Source organism: Symsagittifera roscoffensis, chromosome 6 (assembly GCF_963678635.1).
Source record: "Symsagittifera roscoffensis chromosome 6, txSymRosc1.1, whole genome shotgun sequence".
In the NCBI taxonomy this organism is placed as follows: Eukaryota; Metazoa; Xenacoelomorpha; order Acoela; family Convolutidae; genus Symsagittifera; species Symsagittifera roscoffensis.
In genome coordinates, this window is record NC_087067.1 from 12,472,070 (window position 1) to 12,495,672 (window position 23,603).

The 23,603-nt window shown below is 34.2% G+C and overlaps 1 protein-coding gene across 1 annotated transcript in view; it reads left to right on the plus strand.

Annotated features, from left to right (window-relative positions):
- LOC134848245 (surfeit locus protein 4-like) overlaps positions 1-23,603 on the plus strand; it is a 284,837-nt gene that overhangs the window by 84,602 nt on the left and 176,632 nt on the right. The gene's annotated exons all lie outside the window — the stretch shown is intronic.

The following is a 23,603-nucleotide window of genomic DNA, read 5'->3' on the forward strand; positions in this document are numbered from 1 at the left end:
TAAATGGGCTCTACTTAACAACCCATTCCCCTGTGGTATCTCCTAGACAATTGCCACAGTTCCCTATAAATAAAAGCAGTAAATTAGCACTGGATCGTTCTATTTATAATTCGAATTTTGCTGCATTGAGTTAGGACCGAGTTGGTTAACTCATAGAGTAATTTCGGATAGGGTACACCGTCTGCTCGTCACGCTATCTTATTTTCGGCCGGATAGATTCGTGCAACTTCTTAGTCTAATACCGATCCTAATCTTACTCTTATACTATCTAGTCTCAGGTTGTTTAACTAGTCTCTGCTAGGCTCAATAGATCTAGGGTATACTGGTTTATTGCGGCTGCTGAAGTGCTCGGGAGAGTCCAACTAATTTCTAAGTTAAATTCAAATCTCTCTGGTGCTGAAATTACAAGTAACTTCAGCACTTACAAATAAGTGGGTTGTTAGTTAGATGGATCATGATTGGTTAATATTAAATACTTTACATTGGTAAAATATCTAAATTATCCAATCATAAAATGTAGTTTAGATCAGGTTCCACCCATCCGGGTTTTACAGAATTTTTTAGAATAGTTCTTCTGCAATTCGAAGGATGGATGATGGACGTTGGTGTTTGGCGAACATCATATTTCTTTTGTTTCCTCTTTGTTAAAGAAATTCCAGGAAGCTGGAGTTAGAGACATAAGACGTTGTGTCTTCTAGTGACAACGACTAAGTCTTTGCAACAAACTCAAATCTGATTTCAGAATGGTTTGCTATGTCAGGTTTTTCTGTTCTGCGTGGAGATTGTGCGTGGAGGGGATGCCTGGTTACTCGGATCTGTACGTATACTTGAACATCGAGGTGGTCATTGGTCTAGTTCAATGAAGTCCTTTTCTGCGAAGTCAAGTCGTACTCTAAATCCTTTGAGTTGTGATTGTGAGTGGCATATCGATTGTGGTTGGTCATTCTCTCTCGAGTGTAGTGGGGTCGTTTTGTCTTTAGATGTTCGTCCTTGGTGTTGTATTCTGATCTATGTATTGCATAATGTAATTTACATTTTATAAAACATTTATTAGTTTAATATTTTTTAATTATGATTTTAGTTAGTTGTTTTCACAAAAGCTTTTTGTTTTAGTTCGGTTATTTTGAAGAGTTACTCACACTTGAGTAGCTCTTATTAAAAATAGAGGTGTGGTCACAAAGCGTGGATGTAGCGCGGTGGGTTAGGCCGGCTATAGAGCATGCTCAGGACGTCCTTCCTGGTGGGTTAGGCCAGGAGTGGGAGTATGATTTCATGCGGTTTTTGTGAGGGGTCCTGTTATGTGACAACGTTTTATGTTGGGTTTGTTGTGGTTTTTCTTATGTCTTGTTGGTTATGTCCTTTTTCCAAAAAGCAAATTGTTCGTGGTATGGGTTTGTCTTTCGACTTTTTTGTGTTTTATTATTTCTTTCTTAGACTTTATAATAGTCTTCAAAAGAATAAATTATCCAGTTTTAAACTGGGTTAATCCGGTTTGGGTACCGTTGGTTTCCTTTTCTTAGTCATGCTGTTATTCTATGATTTGTGGTATTTAGTAAGCTGCGTTGGTTAGTTTTGTTTAGTATATGATTCCTTTCCAACCGGGTTAAAGGAAGGTTTGAAACATGTTATTATATGTTAGAGTTGTTTAGTGTGAAAACTTGAAACTGAAATTCATTATTTTAAACAATTCTTCGTGGGCGAGCTGTGCGAGTGTGGATAGAATTTCTGTGCGAATGAATGAGAATATCAAAAGGTTAGTACTGCATTTGCTTCTTATTAATTTACTGCATAGAATTTGGAAATTTACTGCTAGTTATGGGGGAATTTTAAGTTACAAATTTTCATCATAATTAGATTTACTGCTTGTGGGGAAAATTTTAGAAATGAATTTACTGCATTGGTATTAAATTTATAAATTTATAAGTGTAAGAGATTAATAGAATTGTTGAAATCTGTTTGATGAAATTTGCGATCTTTATTTGTTTTTTGTGGTTTTTGTAGGTGATCGTCGGATGAAGACTAAAAATCTAAAGAAAACATGGATAAAGAATGGTGAGTTTTTAATGTTTTAATTAGTTAGTAATATTCATTTAATTCATACTTACCTGTTAGTCGTCGGGGAAAAAACCGTGGGGGAAGATGTCGTGGATGAGATCGGAATTTGTTAGTAGTTTAGCTAAGATGCGGATGATATTTTTAGTCTGAAGCAGTGGCCAAAGCAATTGAAGTGCCTTAATAGTGGTTAGTTCTTCAGTGCCAACTGCAAACTCATAAGGTGTGTTTTGGATTAGATTATATAATTTGTGATTGAATTTAGTGTTGTGGATGAATTCTAAAATTGGGATTTCTATGGGTTGTACAAACTCGTGCGGGATAAGGAAGGGTCGGGATTCTTCGGCGTTGAAGGTCTTGGTGATGGGACAGAAGATGTACATTTGGGTTATGGGATCATAATTGCGAAGAATACCATGAAGGTTAGTATCTTTAATGCAATATGTGAAATTTAGGAAAAATGGTGAAGTGTATTTGGAATTAATGAATTGAAAACGATGGTGTGGTTGTCTAGAGGGTGTGTGTAGGTCAAAGTGATTTTGGATGAAGCGATAATAACTATATGTGTGGGTTTGTTTAGTGCGCAACATAATATCGTGTGAGCAGTGTAAATCTCTTTCGTGTGGTGCAAGGAAATGAAAGGTTAGTGAAAATATTTGGAAGCGTTCTTTAAAACTTTCGTATGCTTGTGTGTCTGTTAGTGCTTCTGAAATAATGTGATCAAACTTTCGGTCGAAGATGTTTAGTGTAAATATATATGGTGTCTTGATGAAAAATTTCTCGGTAATTTGTGGATTAGCGAAGCGATCGTCGTCTAAGAATTGATCTTGGTTAGCTCTGATGATGTTGTGATCATAGTATTCGAGTGTATATTCGTTAGCTTTAGGTGCAGTGTGTGTTTTTAGTGATTTTTTATATCCAACGTAAGTAAATTGTCTAGCGGTTAGTGGTGTAGTGAGTCGATATAGCATGTCCGTATTTCGCTCTATATCAATGTGAGTGTTAGATAAAGGTAAGCAAAGAGGGTTAGTAAAATGATAATATGAGGTCCAAGAGAGAGTGGGCATTAAAACGTATTCATCTACAAAGTTGCGTGTTTCGTTAGTGTCGTGGGGGGTGTTTAAGGTGTATTGTGGGAATGAGGGTAAGGTGATGGCTAAAAATTCTTTTGTGTTAGTATGCTTGGGGTGGTTGATGTATTCACGGGCTGTTCCTGGTTTTGCTGGGAAAGGATGGTTGGGGAACTTTCTTTTAAAAGTGCGGTAAGCTCTATTAGTGTTGAGTGAAGATTCAGTTGATGTGGATGATGGTGCTAATGATTCAGTATAATTTGAAGAGGGTGTAGGGGTAGGGGGGTTGGATGAATTTATTGTGGAGGAGATTTGGTTTATGGTTGGGGTATTAAGGTGGTAGGGTTGTTGTTGAAGGGTAATAAAATTATCTAGCTCTGGGGAGATTCGGGGGGTGTCTGGAGAATGAGATGATTGGTCAGAATGGTATGAGGAGTAGGTTGGGGTAACTTGGGAAGCATAAGAGGGTGTGGGAGTGATTGGGTCAGGGTTATTGGATAATATGGGTTGAAAAGGGGGTTGAGAAAATTTAGAAGAGTTATGAAAATTATTGGATGGGGATGGTTCTGAGTCGGCAAATTCATCGGGGGTTTCAATATTCGGGTTATTGAGTTGTGAGATGGAATATAAAACTGAGATGTGTGAATTAGTGTCGGAATTCATGCCTGATGTTACATTACTAGATGGAAAATCGGGTGGCGGAAAAGCAAAAGGTGGTATTATTGGGATTGGAGAGGTAAGATTGGTTGGGTGGGAATTTGATCGGTGTAGTGATCCAAGTTGGCGGCTCATCGTGGGCTAAAAAAATGATTATTTTGAGACTGAAAAGCGGTGGTATGGGGTTGTTCAATAATTTGTTCATAAGTATTATCATCTTGTGACTGGTGTGTCATTATATGTTGGATGGGACTTTGTGATGTGGTGAGTCGAAAATTTGGATTATGTGTGATGGCTAAATTTCGAAAATTTCGTGGGACTAGGGATAGTGGATGGTTATTTGGTAGGGGTGGTAATTGTGGTGCCGTTGGCGTTATGTCTACATTGTTATGTTCTTCGTCGTATGTATTTTGTCGTGTTGCTATTTTTGTGTTATATTCTTTTATTTGTGCGTCTAAAAGAATTTTGTTTATAGATGTAGAAAAGATTCCAAAAAATCCTGCAAAGAGTATGCGTGCTACGCTTGCTTGTCTGTTTACTTGTGTGTGTATAGCACACGTGTTGTAGATTCCTTTTAAAAGTGAGAAAAGAAATCCAATAAAGTTAAACATTGCGTATAAAATAGTCAATTTTTCTAAGATGTAGTAGGGCCATCCTAGAAAATCGAGGATCTCATTTTTGAGTGTAACAAAGCTAAAAATGTTAATTGGTGATATATCTTGGGGACGGTATTTTTCACCGTTTAGATATATATAATCTTTAATGTCTTTAAAATATCCGCTATAGTCTTGCGTGTAGATGTCGGCAAATCCTGCGGTTTCTGCAAGTTTGCGTAAATTTTGGTCTATTGATTGTCTTTGTATAGTGTCCATTTGTGTTAATAATTCTTGGAATTGTTGTGTTCTAATGTGATGTTGAATATCTGATTTTGAATAGATTCCTATTGATTGTAAGTCTATATTTGGGTTTCGAGCAATAGCGCGAATGCTTTCTGGTGAAAATTTTTTGAGTGATTGCATTAATGTGGGATATGGAGTGAGAAGATAATATTTATTTTCATCAGGGTTTAGTTGTACTACATTGTGGCTGTTTTCTGATCCACATGGGACTGCGGTATCCCAGAAATAGGTTCTTCGTGAAAGTGTATCCACGAAATGTACTTTATTCTTATAAAAGATAGGGATTCTTTTATAACATCGTTTATCTTCAAAAACGTATAGTGGTGATACTTTTTTAGTACAAGTATAAAACCATAAGATGTTTCCTTCATAGTCTAAAAAATTTGATCTATTTCCAGATAATAAGTATCCTGCATAGGGTATTTTTAATACTGCTAGTGCAAGTGATTGTAATATTTGTGTTCGTTCTAATTCGCATAGTTGGTGTAGTGTTTCTAATTCGGAGAGTGACATTTCTTGAAAAATTCGGCTAATTGTATAATCTAGTTTCATATCTAAATGAATATCATAGTGGATATTACCGAAATATGTAGTATTCATTAGTGATAATTCTTGTAAGCGTGTGCTTCTGGTGTCATGGGGTTTTAGATGTCCACCAGGTTGTCCGTTGCTTTTTTCAAAATTAACTGGTATATAGGATGTTCCTTCGTTTGGAGGATGACCTGTGGCATATGGGTCGATTTTTACTTTTCCAGTTGTCATGTCGAATCCTTTTTCGTATTCAACTAATATTTCAGAGTATTGTGTTCTGTGAAGTGGATTCCTGTATTTACATGCAAGTTCTGTTTCTTGATATATTTGAAAACGTGTCAATTTATTTTCTATATTGTCTATGTTTCTAAAATTAGAACTTAGTTTTCGTGATGGATGGACTTGTTCATATGGAATTGATTGTATAAAATATTTTTCGTGAAATTTTATCATACGAGCGTGTATTTTTGCTACTTGAAATGTTGTACATGTATCTTCGGGGAACCAAACAATGGTTGCTTGTGTTCTCGTTGTAGGGTCGCAATAACCTTGATCATTTTTACAAGGTAATCGGATTCCTTGATAGATCATTGTATTATCTGATAAATCTCGTGTTAGTTGTATTTTTTCGAGTTGTATTTTCCAATCGAAAAACATTATTTCTTGGTATCCTTTATTTTTTGTGTCTGCTTTGCAGTTTGATGGGTCATTTATACCAATGTGTGGTATCCAATGTTTATCGTGTAGGTCATAGGTTAATCGTCCGTGTGCGCCGTTATACGGGTATTTTTCGTCTAGTTTTATATGTCCTTGGTGTCTTTCAAGTTGTGATTGATGTACAGAGCCTGAAAAAACTTGAAAATTAACTAACTTTCTTGCGGAGTTTTTATTTTGTGTGATGTTTAGTCTAAGTAATTCATTTTTACAATCGTCGGGATTGAGATGTAAAAGACGTTCTATATTACTCTGATAGAATGATTCATGGTCAAGTCGGTTTTTGTTTCCGTTCGAGACTTGTGAACAATGTACTTTCTTTTCGGAAAATGTTGCTGTGAATTTATAACCTGTAACTGTTGTTGCTCGGGCTTTTGAATAGAGTGTTGCTATTACATCTGTGGTTTCTATAGCTTGTGGTTCTGTTTCACATTGTGATACTTGATTTATTGCATATTTATGTAGTGTTTTTTGTTCATTTTCTTCACAATCGTAATGTGTTACTAATAAATCTTGTGGTCCTGTACGAGGGGAAGGGTTTATGTTTTGATTTGAGATTACTAGAAAAAGGAGTTGGAGAAAAATTAATAATTTTAGAATATACATGTGTATGATAATCCTGAGTATGGATTATAAAATGTAATGTAGCCAATTGTGTTTTTGGTATATCTGTCGTATTTGTATATTACTTCAGTAGTTATAAACGGTGGTGGTAGTGATTGAGCTGTTATGTTAGGTGGGTTTAATGGGTAGGGATGTTGGGTAATATTGTTTAACTTAACTGTGATTTCAAACTTTAATTGTAAACTGTTTTGTTGGAGTATTTGAATATTGTGATCACGGATATCGTTGTGAATATCTTGGCGATATTGTAATCTATTAAGTGCCCAGTTATGAAGGCGGTTACTTTCTTGATGTTGTCCAAATAATGGTGGAGGTGCTGTAAATGTATTCCAATCTAGTCTTAAAGGAATATTTATTGATGATTGTTCTCGATATCTGGCGTCGAGATTATTTGGAAAATTTAAGTTAAAAGGTGGTGGTGAAATCTGGCTTATTGATGGTGTTGATGGTAGTGATAATGTTTCTGGTAGTGATGAGGATGTTGTTGTATCCGTAGAAATATCTATTGGATTATTGACTAAATTTAATTCACCTTGTGTAAATGAATGTGTTGTCCAATATGGTAGTCGTGATGCCTGGTTTGGAGGGTTAAAGGGATTTTCACGTATTTGTTCAGATGTTGGTGTTGAACCTAAGTAATCTGATGGTAGGCTTGAGGTGCTACGTTGTGAAAGAAGCGTAGGGGTTTCTGGTAATATACCAATGGGGTTTTCTGGAGTGTTTTGTGATGGGGATTGAGGTATATCAAAATGAACTCGGGGAGTTTGAAAATTTCTGTTTCGTCGAGGATGTATAATTTGTCTATTTATTTCGACTGTATTTTGGTTTTGACTAGGATTTCTTATTCTACTTAGTTCTTGTGGTAGTGTTGGGTATAGGTTATATGTTGGTTCGCTTAGAGGTGCTTGTCGTTGAACTGGTTCTAGTGGTTCTGATAAACGAGCATGTCGTTCTTCAAAAGTGTATGGATTGTCCTGAAAAGAAATTCGTGTAGATGTTTGAGGATTTTGAGTAATTGAAGGTGGTGTTTGGTTATCTTGGGATGATGTCGGTGAAGACTGACTTTGTGACTGTTGGGTAGCATTTTTTGATGGATTTTTGAATTGTTACTTTAGTGGGAAGGTTTATGTTTATTATAATATTCTTCCAAAAAAAGAATTAGAAGGATTGTTGCTAGGGCAAATGTGAAGATTGCTTTCTTTATACATTTACATATTGTCAAAATGAGGGATGATAAAAATGTTATGAAAATTACAAACAATAATATCAGTTCTACTGAAAATTGTTCGTATCATTTAGACAAGTTGTATAAATCGTACCTGTGGATATAATCAAGGGTTTTGGAAAGTTGGAGGAATAGTTCGAGTATAGTGTAGAAAATTAAAAAAATGTTACAAAAAATTATTAGGATTATTAGAAAAGATTCAAGTATATCAAAAAGAAATATTATAAAGGTTTCAAGTATTGTAAAAAAATGTTTAAAATTTATGAGTATTTGAGTAACTGATTGAGAGAAGAGCATTTAAGAAATGATCTCTTGGTCGAATATTTTTTGCTGTTCGAGGCGATTTTCTAGTGTGGTCGGATTATTTATTAGTTTTTTGACAAGTGGGTTGAGTTTTGTAAAAAATTGTTGGGGGCAATTTTCATGGTGATTGGGAGGTCGTCTTTTTCTTTATTTTTGTTTGTCAAATGATCCGGGGTATGGTGAGATTTTTATACTTTAGGCTAATTAAAATGTTCATTTTGTTACTTTAGGCTAAGTTAACAAATTTGTTTTGGGGGTATTCGTGGTCTGAGTTGGGGAAATATTGTTGATCTTTGGGTTATTAGATAAGGGAGGGGTACGGTATTATGGTGATATTTATTTTAGTTGTCAAGTTGGAGTGGTTTGCTTATTTTTGATCTGGAGGTCGTAAAGTTATAGTTATAGATGTGCCTGGAGTTCTATATGATTCGTCTAATTGGTCTTAGTTTGAGTTAGAGAAAGTGACGGATTGGATGAATCCTATTGGTCTATTTTGAACTAGAATTATTACGTACTTGTCAGCATGTTATTTTGAAAAATGTAAATGAAAAATGTTTCGAAGGTTTCAAGATTGTGAAGTATAATGTTAAAATTACTTTTGAAATTCCACTTTCTTTAAAATTTTAGATTGGGGGATGAATATTTTATAGTTTTTACGTGGTTGATTTCGGAGTCTTGTTGTTTTTCTATTTTCTGATTTGTCGATTTGTTCTTGGGGTATTATTTGTTCGGTCATTTTTCTATTTTTTCTTTGTTTTGGAGATTCTTTATGGTTTTGTGTATTGTTTTTGGTGGCGCTTGGTTTTGTGTTTTGATTTTTGGTGGGGTTATCATTTTGTTCTGTGTTTTTCAGATGTGGTTCATTTTGAATGATTTTTAATCCTGTGAAAGAATATAATTGAGTTAATTCGCGGAGTGCGTATTCTTTTGGGTAATAAGGTAATAGGTTGTTTCGATGTTGAACGATTTCTTTTTTGTTTGAGTCGGTAATTTTATATGTGACATCAGTGGGTTTTGCAATTATTTGGTATGGTCCTTTTCGAAGGGGTTGTAATTTTTTAGAAATTCCTTTTTGAGTATTAAAATTAGGTATCAAAACAAATGTTCCAATTTTTAATTCGGAGGCTGGTGTAAAACGTGAATTGATTTGTTCATTAATGTTTTGTCTTTGTAATAACTTTTTTGTTATTTTTTGATAAATTTCATTGTGTTTTTTATCTCTATTTAGAATCCATTCGGTGTGTGTACCGGAGGCTAGTTTAAGAATTTGTGGGTGATGAAAATGATCTTCATCGTGTGTATGTAAAGGTAGGTTATAACAAATTGAGTCTTTATTTGGTTGACAATAACCTTGTGCGTTTTTATGAGAATTTGCTGTAAACATTATTGGTTTGCGTGGCTTTTGGTTAAAAACCATTTCGTATGGTGACATTCCTAAAGTTGTCGTAATTTGTGAATTATACGCTAAGGGAAATAATTTTACATCTGCTGACCATTCGGTATATTTTGTATCATTTCCGTTGATGATACATCTAAGATATTCTTGTAATGAACGGTTCATACCTTCGACTAAGCCGTTTGTCCAAGGTGCATGAGATGTACGTGGTTTGTGTTTAATGTTATATAAATGACATAGTGTGATAATTTCATTATTTATGAATTCTGTACCGTTGTCTGTAACTAAAATTTCTGGTAGTCCGAATTTTGCTATCCAGTGTTCATAGAGTGTTGTGTAAGCGTAATAAGCGTTACAATGTGGTACTGGGTTAAGTGCTACATAATGTGTAAATGCGTCAACAATTACCATAATGTAGGAGTTTCCTTCGGATGAGGGTGAAATTGGTCCTTTGGTATCAAATGAGATACGATGATTAAAGTACAAACTTTGTCCTTTAAAATCTTGTTTTTGTGCTATTTGTTTTTGATTTGGGTAAGGTTTATTTAGTTGACATACTATACAATCATTGCATAGTACTTTTATCCAAATTGGTGCATTTGGGAAGTAAAAATTTTGTATAAAATTTGAATATGTTTTTTCTGATCCAGAGTGTCCTTTAATATTTTGTGTATGTGAAATATTAAAAGCTATAAGAATCATACTTAAAGGGAGACATGGAACTGTAGATTCATTCAGGTTATACTCTAAAAGGTCTGTATTTTCGTTAATTGTTGTGTTGTTAAATTTGCGAAAGTATCGGAGGAGTGTTTTGTTTCCTAGAATGGTTGAATCTGCCTTGACAGGTTTAGTTTTATATTTGTGCCATGATTTTAGTTGTCTAATTATCGGGTCAAGATTTTGATATTGTTTCAGTGTTGAAATTGTAATTGTTTCTGTTGGAGGGAGAAAAATGTTTTCAATTTCGAATTTAGATAAGGGTATTGTATCAAGTGGGTCGTGAAGGTCAAAAACTTGATTTATTGTGTATTTTGAATCATTTGTTTGTGGTCCTGATAAATTTATTTTATCAGTTAAATCTTCTTTTTCAATTAGTGGAAAATGGTCTTTTTTAGGCGGGTGTTGTTTTGTTCGTTTTTGTTGGGTGTTATTTTTTATCCATTGAGAATATGGGATTGGTTTGAAAGTTGATGTTCCAAGTAGATCAACTTCATAATGATTATTTTGACAATCTAAATAAAGTGGGAAATGTTGTAAATTATTTATTTGTGATTGTTCAATATCAGTTTTTACTGCATATTTGCATTCCAATCGGGGTGATGTTTCGTTTTCTGCAAGGTAGAATTTTATGTTTTTGGGTATTTCAACTGTTGTTTTTCGTGTAAGTAATTCAGGTGGTGTATTTCGACTTAAGGTGTCTGGTAATGCAAGATTTTTTCCTGCAGTCCAAACTATATGTAAGTTTGGAAATTCATTAGAATTAGTTGAAATCTGTAAACTCGGTGGTTTGGGTTAGATTTTTGTGTAAAGAGAAAGATGATTGGTTTATGGTCTGTGAATAGAACTGTTGGATGTTTTGATCCAAGTATCAGAAATTCATATTCTGTCAGTGTATATATTATGGCTGTACATTCTCTCATTAGAGTTGAGAGTCGTAGCTCTGCTTGAGTGAATAATCGAGAATTTGCTGATATGAGGTTCATTTTATTTGTACCATTATGTGATTGTAATAGTGCTGCACCGATGCCAAAGTTCGAAGCATCGCACATTGCATAAAATGGTTGATTTGAATCTGGAATTGTGTTTGAAATTTGTTCAGTTAAAAGTTTCTTTATTTCTTCAAATCGTGTTTGATGTTCTGTGTTCCATTCAAAGTTATTTTGTTGTCTAAGGATGTTATAAAATGGTCGTAGATATAATTGCATTTTATAAACATATTTACTTAAAAAGTTTAACATTCCAAGAAATTCTTGGATTTTCTTTTTATTTGTTGGTGGTTGAAGTTTTTGAATAGCGTCAATGCGTGATTTCAATGGAGTGATTGTTTTTCTTTCTATATTATGTCCTAAGAATTTAACTCTTGTCAAAAAGAAGTGTGATTTATCGGGGGCGGCCTTCAGATTTTCGTTCTGAAGTATTTGGTGATATTTTTCTAAAACATTGAACATCTCGTCTTTTGTTTGTGATTGCATAAAAACATCGTCTAGATAGGTGATTGCGTTTTTCTTGAGTATTAGTGGTCTAAAAATTTTGCTCATAAAAGCTGAAAATGCTGCTGGTCCTATGGATATTCCATAGAATAAGCGGTTGAATTCATATTGTTGGTTTCCGATAACAAATTGTGTTAAACGTCGTGATTGTTCATCTAGTGGCATTTGATTGTATGCACTATTCATATCGGCGGTTGTAAAGTATTTGCCGTTTATTTTTGTTAAAATAACTTGTATTGGTTCAATGGGCCAATTACATTTTGATTCATCTATAAGTGAATTGAGGTATCTAGCATCGAGAACGATTTTTAATGATTCTCCTTTAGCTAGAATGATAACGGGGTTGATAAATGTGTTGCCTTTTGGTTGTTCTTCTTTGTTTACTGGTGATATAATGTTGTATTGTTCTAAAATGTCGAGTAATCTGTTCACTTTATCATGTAAGTGAATCGGTACTTTACTTGCTCTCTGTTTTTTGAAAACTGCGTCTGGTTTTAACGGGAGATGTAGTGATGAACAGATTTTTCCAACATCGAATTTTGATGTTGCATAGACTGATGAATATTCAATTAGCTGTTTGGCTAACTTTTCGAATTCGTCTTGTGTTATTTGTGAATGTTGGAAATTAAACATTGTTAAAAATTTCTGTTGGTCCTCTGTGTAGTTACTTATGTTGAATGTACGTTTGAAATATGGAGTTTTTGTGAAATAATCCGTATTTCTGTTTTCGTTACTTATTATATTATTTATAGATAATTCTTCATTAAGAATTGTAGATTGGCAAATATCTAGTAATTGGAGTATATTATTTACGCGATAGGCTTTTTCGTGTATTGGTGATATTGTAGCGTTGGTTTCACAATATCCTAAAAGTCCTAAAGGTAATGTTACTTGGTAAGGTGTGTTGTTATAGACATGTAAGGAAATGATATCGGAATTCGAATTTTTCAAATATTTTATGGATGAGATTGTGATTTTGAAAAATTTGTGAATAGGTTTGAATTCAAATTCTGACATATAAAATTTTTGTTTGTTTTGTTCTTTATCATATTGGTGAACTTGTTTGTTTGAAAAATTTTAGATATTTCCTGATAGTGGTTTTAGGTGTTTTCTTTGTTGGTTAAATATCGGGTAGAATTTTGAAAAGAATGGTGGTTGTTTATTTAATCTTTGAAAAAATGTTAAGGATGTTTCTTTTGTTTTTGTATATTTATCTTTGATTAATATTTTACTATTTAGTATGTTAATTGTTGGTATATACTTCGAAATAAATGGTATTCCAATGATATTATATTTAATGTCAGTGATATGGAATATTTGTTTAAATGGCTTATTTAAAATTTTGCTTTGCTCCATTGTTCTGGTGGGGAGGAGAAATAATTGGATTTTTCCGTAGTTTATCAATGTTGATCCTTGTGCTGTTGCTAACTTACTGGAGGTTTCAAGAGGTGTTAGCTTTGGGTGTAAAGTTTTTATTTCATTCCATGTGGGGATGTTTATTATGTTTGATTCTGCTCCTGAATCAATTAAAAAATCTATTTCAAGGTCTGGTGGTTGAAATTCTTTATTTCTTGGGCTTTCTAAGAGAAATGGTATTGTCCAAATTTTTTCTTTGGGTTGTTCTTTTTGTATATTTTGATAAATGTGGTTTGTATTCAAGCATTTTGTTTTGATATTTTTATTGGTTTGATTTGTAGTGTTAATCTCATTTGTTTCTTGCGTCGTTGGTGTGGAATTTATGGGTGTAGTGTAATAATTTTGAAGAAATTCTGATTGATTTTCATATATGTGTGATGAAAAGGGTTGTTCATATATGACAGATTCATAGTCATTTTCGACTTTTATCATATTGATAGAAAGAGTGTTTTCAGTATCACTTTCTGAATCTGATGATGTACAGTTTATTTGATTGAGTTGTAACGTATCAGTTACTGTGTCATCAATACCTGGAGGGTCTGATGTTGTTTCTGGGTTAGATTGTACTTTATTGATTTGTCTTTGATGTTTAGGTGTACTACTTCTGTGGCGGTTATTAGAATTATTATAGTTATTAGTATTCCGGTGTGGTGATTGGGAATAATTTCTATAACGATTATTATAACTTGAGTGTCGATTTTGTGAATTATTTCGCGATCTGTTTTGGTAATTATTGTTTGGTCTGTTATAGTTCGATCTATTATATGAGTTATTCCTTGATTGATTGTTCGGGTAATTCTGGTTTCGGTTGTTTGAATAACTTCTATTTCGATTATAGGAGTAGTTTCTATTCCTATTGTATGATGAATTTCGTGATTGGTTGTTTGGATAGTAGTTATTTCTTGATTGGGAATTAGATCTAGAAACAAATCGTTGTGTATTTGAATTTGATCTGGAGTAGTTATTTCGACTATTTGGTCTATTGTAGTGATTTTGTGATGAATTATTCGTGTTTCTTCGTTCTGGTGATCTTCCTCTATAACTTGAGTTATATGGTGATTGATTTCTTGTATAATTTGTATTGTTCGGGAGTGGTTTTCCTGAACTGTTGTTGCTGTAGACTGTTTTGTTCGGTAGATTTTGATCTTTTTTCATGTATTGATAGAATGATTTATTTGGTTCTTTATATTTTTGAGGTTTATTTTGATTGTCTTGCTGTTTTTGTCTACATTCGGAAATACTATGTCCGTATCGTCGGCAATAATTACACCATTTTTTGAAAGATGGTTTGCCTTTAAAGTTTGGGTTCTTTTCGTAAATATTGAGTATTTCAGTGATTTTTTCAACGAGGTCTGTCTCTGATTCCTGTATATTATTAATATTAGTGGGAGTCGTTTCAATTCTGTTAACGTATTGTAATTTCAGATTTTCCGTTTCTTCTAGTTTCATCGTGATTTCTGCTTGTTCTAATTTGTCTACTAGTTTTCGAAAATCTAAATCGGGTTCTCGAATTGAAGAAGGATGGGATGCTCTCTTTTTTATTGCTATTTTCCTTAATTGTGGTGTTAAGGTCATCATTAAGATTTCTGTCATCTTTGTGTTTTTATAGTCGTGTGTATTTAATGAATATGCTTTTCGAACTAGTGTTTCGATTCGTACTGCTATTTGCTTGATGGTTTCGTTTGGTAATCTGCGAATTTCATTACATAAAACTCTTTGTTGTTGTTTGTTTCTTTCGGAGTCAAACATTTTTGAAAATTCCTGTGTAAACCTTTTCCAGTTTGATTTTATTTCTAGAGGTAGTACTGAAAACCATTTTTGGGCTGCGCCATCTAAGGTTGTTTGTATTAACGCTGTGCGTCGATGTATCCAATTTTGTTGTAGTGGCGTATTAATTGGTTCAGGTCCAATATTTAAAATCAGGTTTGCTGTTACTGCATTTAAATAATCTTCTACAGAGTATTCAGGGTCTGTTCCTGTGAAAACCATTAAAGGTTTGTTTGATGTTATTGATGATCCACCCATAAGGTATGGATTCATTGTCATTTGTAATGATTCTGCTGCATTTGGCATTTGAGAAAAATTTGAAAGTTGGTTTCTTGTTATTTCATGTTGTTGGAGATAATATGGGAGTGGTATTTCATTTTGCATTTGTGATGGTTGATACGAGTGTGCAGTCATTGGATTTTGTTGTTGAATTGGTTGAAAAGATTGTGTATTAATTAAATTTTGTTGTTGAATTGGTTGTTGATGTTGTGCATCTATTGGTTGTGGAGAAAAATTTCTATGATTTGTACGTGTTTTCTGTATTCCTTGTCTACGATATTCTTGAGTATTTGGTGCAAATATATCTGGTTGTAAGAAATCATCATCTGAGGATAAATAATCCATTTGATAAGATGTCTGTTTTTTATTTTTATTTTGTTGAAAAAATGGGTAATTTTCACTGTGATCCTGTGGAGGATTTGTTTGGAAATTTATTGAATTAGGTTGGGTCATTGGGTTATCCCAATTTCGAGATCTTGTATATTGGTTAAAATTTCTTTGTGGTTGATTATATGTTTTTGATGGATGTGTATAATTATAATTATGGTCTGTAAAGTTGTTTCTAGTGAATGTTTTGCGTGTTTTTGATGGTATTGTCATGGGTCTGTATGTTTGGTAATCCATATGTGAATATTTAGGGGCAACCGAAGGTTTAACGGTTGATTGTAAGGTTACCTGTGTTTGTGAAGGATTTGTATTTCTTGGTGTTGTTAAATTTGGGCGTATTGGTGAAATACTTTGTTGTGTAGTTGTTGTGTGTACAATTTCTTCATTTATGAAGTGTGATGGTGTCTGGATATCTTGTTGAGTAAGATTCCTAGTTCCATTGAGGTTTTCATTGTGTATAACTGTAGAGTTAAACTATTATTTTGTGTATCGGGCAAAAATGTATTATAGTTTAATGGTGTTGCATCAATGGTTAATGGTATTACTTTTACATAATCTCTTATGTAAGATATCGTACTTATTGCTTGACTTGAGATTGATTGTGGGAAGCTTATAAATGCGGGATGAGACCATTCGGGGTCCCAAACATAATCTGATTGTTCTGTGATAGCGGTATCATCGTTCGAGTTTTGGGGTCTAAAATTTTTTCTTGCTTGTGCAATTAAATCAATATTGTGTGTGAAATAATCTATTATGAACCATGCCAAAATTTTTTGTAGATCGTGTTTTGTATGTTGTGAAACGTCGTCTTTCGTGAAATTTTCTTTAATGATGTTTAAATAACTAGAGAGTAGTGTGATTTCATGTCGTACTCTTAAATGTTTAGATGTTTCTGTCGGTGAGACATTTGTTATTGGGATTTCGTTTTCTAATATCGAAATATAACTATATATTATTGCGAAAACTTCATTGGTGAATATGGAGTTTGCTCTTTGTGAGTTATGATATTGGATGCTTTTTATATATTCTGAAAAAACTTTTGAAAATTCTAAATCAAGGTCGTCTGTTTGAATTGTATATTTTCTATTATTATGGTTTGGTGAGGTGAATTCTATGGAGTAGATTCCATACTGTTGTGTTATGTTGCATATTGAGTTAGGACTGGAGTGTATAACTCATAGAGTAATTTCGGATAGGGTACACCGTCTGCTCGTCACGCTATCTTATTTTCGGCCGGATAGATTCGTGCAACTTCTTAGTCTAATACCGATCCTAATCTTACTCTTATACTATCTAGTCTCAGGTTGTTTAACTAGTCTCTGCTAGGCTCAATAGATCTAGGGTATACTGGTTTATTGCGGCTGCTGAAGTGCTCGGGAGAGTCCAACTAATTTCTAAGTTAAATTCAAATCTCTCTGGTGCTGAAATTACAAGTAACTTCAGCACTTACAAATAAGTGGGTTGTTAGTTAGATGGATCATGATTGGTTAATATTAAATACTTTACATTGGTAAAACATTTAATTTATCCAATCATAAAATATAGTTTAGATCAGGTTCCACCCATCCGGGTTTTACAGAGTTTTTTAGAACAGTTCTTCTGTAATTCAAGGGTGGATGATGGACGTTGGTATTTGGCGAACATCATAATTTTCTTCCGCTTCTTCTTGTGACAACGACTGAGTCTCTGCAACAAAATCAATTCTGATTTCAGAATGGTTGGCTATGTCAGGTTTTTCTGTTCTTCGGGGAGAACTTCTTTTGTATCTGATCTAGTTTGGGAATGGCGTGGAGATTGTGCGTGGAGGGGATGCCTGGTTACTCGGATCTGTACGTATACTTGAACATCGAGGTGGTCATTGGTCTAGTTCAATGAAGTCCTTTTCTACGAAGTCAAGTCGTACTCTAAATCCTTTGAGTTGTGATTGTGAGCGGCATATCGATTGTAGTTGGTCATTCTCTCTCGAGTGTAGTGGGGTCGTTTTGTCTTTTGATGTTCGTCCTTGGTGTTGTATTCTGATCTATATATTGCATCATGTGATTTTACATTTAATAAAACTTTTATTAGTTTAATATTTTTTAATAATGATTTTAGTTAGTTGTTTTCACAAAAGCTTTTTGTTTTAGTTCGGTTATTTTGAAGAGTTACTCACCCTTGAGTAGCTCTTATTAAAAATAAAGGTGTGGTCACAAAGCGTGGATGTAGCGCGGTGGGTTAGGCCGGCTATAGAGCATGCTCAGGACGTCCTTCCTGGTGGGTTAGGCCAGGAGTGGGAGTATGATTTCATGCGGTTTTTGTGAGGGGTCCTGTTATGTGACAACGTTTTATGTTGGGTTTGTTGTGGTTTTTCTTATGTTTCGTTGGTTGTGTCCTTTTTTCAAAAATCAAATTGTTTGTGGTATGGGTTTGTCTTTCGACTTTTTTGTGTTTTATTATTTCTTTCTAAGACTTTGTAATAGTCTTCAAAAGAATAAATTATCCAGTTTTAAACTGGGTTAGTCCGGTTTGGGTACCGTTGGTTTCCTTTTCTTAGTCATGCTGTTATTCTATGATTTGTGGTATTTAGTAAGCTGCGTTGGTTAGTTTTGTTTAGTATATGATTCCTTTCCAACCGGGTTAAAGGAAAGTTTGAAACATGTTATTATATGGTAGAGTTGTTGAGTGTGAAAACTTGAAACTGAAATTCATTATTTTAAACAATTCTTCGTGGGCGAGCTGTGCGAGTGTGGATAGAATTTCTGTGCGAATGAATGAAAATATCAAAAGGTTAGTACTGCAATTGCATTTTATTAATTTACTGCATAGAATTTGGAAATTTACTGCTAGTTATGGGGGAATTTTAAGATACAAATTTTCATCATAATTAGATTTACTGCTTTGGGGGAAAATTTTATAAATTAATTTACTGCATTGGTATTATATTTATTTAATTGTTGGTGCAAAAGTTTAATAGGGTCTTAAACAGTTTTGAAGAAGTTTGCTATTTTTTATTTTTCTTTTGTGAATTTTTCAGATGATCGAGGATGAAGGCTAAAAATCTAAAGAAAACATGAATAAAGAATGGTGAGTTTTTTAATATTTTAATTAGTTAGTAATATTCATTTAATTCATACTTACCTGTTAGTCGTCGGGGAAAAAACCGTGGGGGAAGATGTCGTGAATTAGTTCTGAAGTTGTGAGTAGTTTAGCTAGAATGCGGATGATATTTTTAGTCTGAAGCAGTGGCCAAAGCAATTGAAGTGCCTTAATAGTGGTTAGTTCTTCAGTGCCTACTGCAAACTCATAAGGTGTGTTTTGGATTAAGTTATATAATTTGTGGTTAAATTTAGTGTTGTGGATGAATTCTAAAATTGGGATTTCTATAGGTTGTAGGAACTCGTGCGGGATAAGGAAGGGTCGGGATTCTTCGGCGTTGAAGGTCTTGGTGATGGGGCAGAAAATGTACATTTGGGTTATGGGGTCATAATTACGAAGAATACCATGGAGGTTAGTGTCTTTAATACAATATGTGAAATTTAGGAAATACGGTGAAGTGTATTTTGAATTGATGAATTGGAAACGATGGTGTGGTTGTCGAGAGGGTGTGTGGAGGTCAAAGTGATTTTGGATGAAACGATAGTAACTGTATGTATGTGTTTGTTTAGTGCGCAACATAATATCGTGTGAGCAGTGTAAATCTCTTTCGTGTGGTGCAAGGAAATGAAAGGTTAGTGAAAAGATTTGGAAGCGTTCTTTAAAACTTTCGTATGCTTGTGTGTTTGTTAGTGCTTCTGAAATAATGTGATCAAACTTTCGGTCGAAGATGTTTAGTGTAAATACATATGGTGTCTTGATGAAAAATTTCTCGGTGATTTGTGGATTAGCGAAGCGATCGTCGTCTAAGAATTGATCTTGATTAGCTCTAATGATGTTGTGATCGTAGTATTCTAGTGTATATTCATTAGCTCTAGGTGCAGTGTGTATTTTTAGTGATTTTTTATATCCAACGTAAGTAAACTGTCTAGCGGTTAGTGGTGTAGTTAGTTGATATAGCATGTCTTTGTTTCGGTCTATATCGATGGAAGTGCTGGATAAAGGTAAGCAAAGAGGGTTAGTGAAATGATAGTATGAGGTCCAAGAGAGAGTGGGCATTAAAACGTATTCATCTACAAAGTTGCGTGTTTCGTTAGCGTCGTGAGGGGTGTTTAAGGTGTATTGTGGAAATGAGGGTAAAGTGATAGCTAAAAATTCTTTAGTGTTAGTATGCTGGGGGTGGTTGATGTATTCACGGGCTGTTCCTGGTTTTGCTGGGAAAGGATGGTTGGGGAATTTTCTTTTAAAAGTGCGGTAAGCTCTATTAGTGTTGAGTGAAGATATAGTGGATGTGGATGATGGTGTTAATGATTCAGTATAATTTGAAGAGGGTGTAGGGGGATTGGATGAATTTGTAGTGGAGGAGATTTGGTTTATGGTCGGGGTGTTAAGGTGGTAGGGTTGTTGTTGGAGGGTAATAAAATTATCTAGTTCTGGGGAGATTCGGGGGGTGTCTGGAGAATGAGATGATTGGTCAGAATGGTATGAGGAGTAGGTTGGGGTAACTTGGGAAGCATAAGAGGGTGTGGGAGTGATTGGGTCAGGGTTATTTGATAATATGGGTTGAAAAGGGGGTTGAGAAAAATTAGAAGGGTTATGAAAATTATTGGATGGGGATGGTTCTGAGTCGGCGAATTCATCGGGGGTTTCAATATTCGGGTTATTTAGCTGTGAGATGGAGTATAAAACTGAGATGTGTGAATTAGTGTCGGAATTCATGCCTGATGTTACATTGCTAGATGGAAAATCGGGTGGCGGAAAAGCAAAAAGTGGTATGATTGGGATTGGAGAGGTAAGATTGGTTGGATGGGAATTTGATCGGTGTAGTGATCCAAGTTGGCGGCTCATCGTGGGCTAAAAAAATTATTATTTTGAGATTGAAAAGCGGTGGTATGGGGCTGTTCAATAATTTGTTCATAAGTATTATCATCTTGTGATTGATGTGTCATTATATGTTGGACGGGACTTTGCGATGTATTGAGTCGAAAATTTGGATTATGTGTGATTGCTAAATTTCGAAAATTTCGTGGGACTAGGGATAGTGGATGGTTATTTGGTAGGGGTGGTAATTGTGGTGCCGTTGGCTGTGTGTCGACATTGTTATGTTCTTCGTCGTATGTATTTTGTCGTGTTGTTATTTTTGTGTTATATTCTTTTATTTGTGCGTCTAAAAGAATTTTGTTTATAGATGTGGAAAAAATTCCAAAAAATCCTGCAAAGAGTATGCGTGCTACGCTTGCTTGTCTGTTTACTTGTGTGTGTATAGCACATGTATTGTAGATTCCTTTTAAAAGTGAGAAAAGAAATCCAATAAAGTTAAACATTGCGTATAAAATAGTCAATTTTTCTAAGATGTAGTAGGGCCATCCTAGAAAATCAAGGATTTCATTCTTGAGTGTAACAAAGCTAAAAATGTTGATTGGTGATATATCTTGGGGACGGTATTTTTCGCCGTTTAGATATATATAATCTTTAATGTCTTTAAAATATCCGCTATAGTCTTGCGTGTAGATATCGGCAAATCCTGCGGTTTCTGCAAGTTTGCGTAAGTTTTGGTCTATTGATTGTCTTTGTATAGTGTCCATTTGTGTTAATAATTCTTGGAATTGTTGTGTTCTAATGTGATGTTGAATATCTGATTTTGAATAGATTCCTATTGATTGTAAGTCTATATTTGGGTTTCGAGCAATAGCGCGAATGCTTTCTGGTGAAAATTTTTTGAGTGATTGCATTAATGTGGGATATGGAGTGAGAAGATAATATTTATTTTCATCAGGGTTTAGTTGTACTACATTGTGGCTATTTTCTGATCCACATGGGACTGCGGTATCCCAGAAATAGGTTCTTCGTGAAAGTGTATCCACGAAATGTACTTTATTCTTATAAAAGATAGGGATTCTTTTATAACATCGTTTATCTTCAAAAACGTATAGTGGTGATACTTTTTTAGTACAAGTATAAAACCATAAGATGTTTCCTTCATAGTCTAAAAAATTTGATCTATTTCCTGATAATAAGTATCCTGCGTAGGGTGTTTTTAATACTGCTAGTGCAAGTGATTGTAATATTTGTGTTCGTTCTAATTCGCATAGTTGGTGTAGTGTTTCTAATTCGGAGAGTGACATTTCTTGAAAAATGCGGCTAATTGTATAGTCTAGTTTCATATCCAAATGAATATCATAGTGGATATTACCGAAATATGTAGTATTCATTAGTGATAATTCTTGTAAGCGTGTGCTTCTGGTGTCATAAGGTTTTAGATGTCCACCAGGTTGTCCGTTGCTTTTTTCAAAATTAACTGGTATATAGGATGTTCCTTCGTTTAGAGGATGACCTGTGGCATATGGGTCGATTTTTACTTTTCCAGTGGTCATGTCGAATCCTTTTTCGTATTCAACTAATATTTCAGAGTATTGTGTTCTGTGAAGTGGATTCCTGTATTTACATGCAAGTTCTGTTTCTTGATATATTTGAAAACGTGTCAATTTATTTTCTATATTGTCTATGTTTCTAAAATCGGAACTTAGTTTGCGTGATGGATGGACTTGTTCATATGGAATTGATTGTATAAAATATTTTTCGTGAAATTTTATCATACGAGCGTGTATTTTTGCTACTTGAAATGTTGTACATGTATCTTCGGGGAACCAAACAATTGTTGCTTGTGTTCTTGTTGTAGGGTCGCAATATCCTTGATCATTTTTACAAGGTAGTCGGATTCCTTGATAGATCATTGTATTATCTGATAAATCTCGTGTGAGTTGTATTTTTTCGAGTTGTATTTTCCAATCGAAAAACATTATTTCTTGGTATCCTTTATTTTTTGTGTCTGCTTTGCAGTTTGATGGGTTATTTATACCAATGTGTGGTATCCAATGTTTATCATGTAGGTCATAGGTTAATCGTCCGTGTGCGCCGTTATACGGGTATTTTTCGTCTAGTTTTATATGTCCTTGGTGTCTTTCAAGTTGTGATTGATGTACAGAGTCTGAAAAAACTTGAAAATTAACTAATTTTCTTTGGGAGTTTTTATTTTGTGTGATGTTTAGTCTAAGTAATTCATTTTTACAATCGTCGGGATTGAGATGTAAAAGACGTTCTATATTACTTTGATAGAATGATTCATGGTCAAGTCGGTTTTTGTTGCCGTTGGAGACTTGTGAACAATGTACTTTCTTTTCGGAAAATGTCGCTGTGAATTTATAACCTGTAACTGTTGTTGCTCGGGCTTTTGAATAGAGTGTTGCTATTATATCTGTGGTTTCTATAGCTTGTGGTTCTGTTTCACATTGTGATACTTGATTTATTGCATATTTGTGTAGTGTTTTTTGTTCATTTTCTTCGCAATCGTAATGTGTTACTAATAAATCTTGTGGTCCTGTACGAGGGGAAGGGTTTATGTTTTGATTTGAGGTTACTAGAAAAAGGAGTTGGAGAAAAATTAATAATTTTAGAATATACATGTGTAGGATAATCCTGAGTATGGATTGTAAAATGTAATGTAACCAATTGTGTTTTTGGTGTATCTGTCGTATTTATATATTACTTCAGTAGTTATAAACGGTGGTGGTAGTGATTGAGCTGTTATGTTAGGTGGATTTAATGGGTAGGGATGTTGGGTAATGTTATTTAACTTAACTGTGATTTCAAACTTTAATTGTAAACTGTTTTGTTGGAGTATTTGAATATTGTGATCACGGATATCGTTATGAATATCTTGGCGATATTGTAATCTATTAAGTGCCCAGTTATGAAGGCGGTTACTTTCTTGATGTTGTCCAAATAATGGTGGAGGTGCTGTGAATGTATTCCAATCTAAACTTAAAGGGATATTTATTGATGATTGTTCTCGATATCTGGCGTCGAGATTATTTGGAAAATTTAAGTTAAAGGGTAGTGGTGAAAATTGGCTTATTGATGGTGTTGATGGTAGTGATAATGTTTCTGGTAGTGATGAGGATGTTGTTGTATCCGTAGAAATATCTATGGGGTCATTGACTA